Genomic DNA, 3,274 nt, shown 5'->3' with positions numbered 1-3,274 from the left:
CTTTTTCTGGTATGACCCAGAAACACTGTCTGGATAATTGATTTACTTAGATTCATAGTCTGCAAGTGAAAATTGAAGAAACCAAATAAAGGATTACACAATAAATCTTGATTGCAACTCACAGTCTTAACCCTTTGATGTAAATTGTCAGACAACTGACATTATACATAACTTTTTGACACCAGGCTCTCTATCATTCCTTGCTTTTCTTTCTCCAGATACATGGCTGAGACCAACATCCTGACTCTGTACCACAGGTCGTGACCTGGCTGAAGTGGGTGACTAGTCTTTCCTGTTTTCCTTAGTCTGCTTAAGGTGGATACGTAACATTCTTCTAGGGATACTTAAGCAGCTGGACTGGCTGACAGCATTAGCAGATTCCTTTGTCTGATTAAATTAATCTGCTTTATGCATTTTAGATGTTGCCTAACATATGTCACAGTGAATGTGAATGGCAGTCATTGCACATGCTTCATCTGCTTTTTACTGAAATGGAAACAGATGATCCGCTGTGGTGACCCCTATTGGGAGCAGCCGAAAGAAGAAGATGCTTTAAATAGTGAGATGCACACTGCAAGGGCTACTTTTGCATTAAATAGTGATTTTAACTACTTAGTAAATCTGTAATTTCTGTATCAGTGTTAATTTATTATTAAATGTAAGCATTTGTGCTGTCTTGTAGATGGTTAATTTCTGGATGGAGTTATGGCTGGAAATGTTTTGCAGTGGATAGTTTAATATAGAAATAAATCTCTGAATAGATAAAAGATTTCCTGCTATGCTTTTCTTTTCTGATCCATTGAAAAGACGGCTTATAAAACCAAAGTAACAGGCTCTGGATGGTTGTCTGAAGTAAAAGACAGTGGCTGAAATAATCAAAATGATAAACAAAAAGGGCAAACACTATAATCATTACATATCAACTGACTTTATTTTGTATGTTAATTCCAGTATGATGAACATGCAGTTGGTGAAGTACCTGTAAGCACCAAGTAAAAGATTTGTAAATCATTTCATCAAACTTTTTTGTGTCAATAGCACTGCAGTCCAGGTATGCTAAAACTTCTTCAGTCTCTTCTGTACTGAATTGTATATGATACACCATGCACTTTAAATATTGACATCAACTGGTCATGTGAGGTGGCCATAAGTCTAGAGCAAAAGACATTCAGCTCCTTGATGAAAATTTTCCAGTATGTTTTAAATGTTATTTTATATGTTTACTGAAATGTACAGAATAAAGTTGCCATAAATGTAATGTAAAAGTGTTTTTTTATATCAAAATATTTCAGCACTGTGAGGCAAGAAGATGAAATTTATCTAGCAACAGAACAGAGTATCTTTCGAGTTTACATGGATACTTCATTGTGGAAGCAGGACAGTTTGACCCTGGATGATTTGACCCCAGTGCAATTGGATATACTTCAGAATTAAATTCACATTTATTGCCTATGAGAATATTTATTGGACAGTTTGACCCTGGACTATTTGACCCCATTTCAATTTAATAAAAACATTTTATTACTTAATATTTTACTTGGGAATTTTACATAGCAATTTAATATATTATTTAACATTTTAATATGTAAATGCTAATTTATTTAACATATTATTTAATATGTAAATATTATTAATTTAATTAATTACAGTTTTTAAAGTGTACAATAAAATCAATTTGGAATTTTAATTAGGAAGTTAACATATTATTTATTATTTTTAGGTAGCCCATTAAGAAATTGTGAGCAGCTCTATGTAGGTATTCTAAATGTGTGCGACTGGCACGACATTAACTGTATGTATGCACAAGTGTTTTGTGACTTTTTTTTAGTTCAAATTGTCTTGACTCAAACATTAATTTTATTATTGCTATTTTAATGAGGACCAGCAGGTGACACTAGTTAAATTGTTTTCAGTATGCTGATTTGTTATGCATTACCAATAACAATGCATCATATTTTGCATCTCATAATAGTAGCACATGAAGGAGCTCAAGATTTAATGCTGGCGATACATTCTCTGTGTAAAATCAGTTCAAGCAGGTATTTTAGCAAGACTTCATGCTGACAATACATTCTTTGTTTATGGCTCATATTCTTTGATTTAATCTTTTATTGTCATGTACAACTGTCAGTTACGGTTTTCAATCTAGTGTATTTTAATGTTTATGTAGTGTATATGAAGTTTTTAATTTTTTTTATTCTGTAAATGTTGTTCTGTTTTTATACTGTACTAATCTTAGATATGTATATTTAAAGTTTTACAGAAATAGTTTTGGAATCTGTTAATGCTGGGGTCAAATCGGCCGGGGTCAAAACGTCCTGTACCCTTCACTGTTATTGGAGTGTTGTAGTACATATCATAACAAGAAAACTTTTCAGAAGCACTCCTTTACAGATTTTACTTACATTTTGGATACTGCTATCTTTGTAAACATTTTTCTTAGAAGAGTCTTGCAAGATGTCATGTTAAATTTACAATGGTTCTTCAATAAAAGTCACTCTTGGTATGTCTTTACGTAGGACCATTTTTAAATATTTTCCCCTATGAATCACATACACAGTATTTTTGAACAACTTTGTGAGATTTGTGAGACCCATGTTAAGCGCTTAGTGAAAGATCAAGTACATGTTTTTCTATGATACAAATTAAAACCTAGGATTCACAGACTTCCTCTTCACCTATGTTGACTGATCAACAAAATTCTGATTCAGAGACATGCTAAAGATGCACTGAGAAACTCCTCATTAGCAACTCATTACCATGTCTCTGAATCGAACACTGTGCTAACAAACCTGAATGCACTAGTTTTCTCTCTAGCAGCCTATGCATTCAGTTAGCAAATGTACTGAATTGTTCACCCAAGCAAATCAAAAACTGTAGACCTTTCTGCAAGAAAGTACATTGCTAATTAGCATTAGCCACTCCACCAGAATGTCATATTAGCATTCAGCTTCCCCAGTGAAACTGTTCTCCTTGGTAAAGCTCCTGTGAGGGGAAAACCTCAGCTGCAAACTGGTCTAAAAATTAGGAAGTCTTACTGCGATATGGAAACGTTCTGAGATAAGACTTCTGCATCAAAGTGGGCCTTTCCTGAACCCCAGGGAAAAAACATAAAGTATTCTACTACTGGAAGTCTGTTTTCTGTGCTGACTAATGCAGTTAAAATAGACTTTTACTACATTAAAGTAAAATACTGTTTACATTTTAAATTATTTATATGGAACATGAAATACAATAATTAGGCAACGTTTCTGGACTCGAAGCATTATATTTT

At 33.4% G+C, this 3,274-nt stretch overlaps 1 protein-coding gene across 1 annotated transcript in view; it reads right to left on the bottom strand.

Annotated features, from left to right (window-relative positions):
• Nucleotides 1-912: 912 nt before the first annotated feature.
• Nucleotides 913-3,274, bottom strand: part of COLQ (collagen like tail subunit of asymmetric acetylcholinesterase) — a 3,098,435-nt gene continuing 3,096,073 nt past the window's right edge. The window contains exon 17 of the mRNA XM_044066844.1: nucleotides 913-3,274. This exon is cut by the window's right edge and continues 1,300 nt beyond it. The gene's annotated coding sequence lies outside the window, so the exon portion shown is untranslated.

Source organism: Protopterus annectens, chromosome 3.part1 (assembly GCF_019279795.1).
Source record: "Protopterus annectens isolate FY-2018-M chromosome 3.part1, PAN1.0, whole genome shotgun sequence".
NCBI lineage: Eukaryota > Metazoa > Chordata > Ceratodontiformes > Protopteridae > Protopterus > Protopterus annectens.
This window is presented reverse-complemented; position numbering and strand designations above follow the sequence as displayed.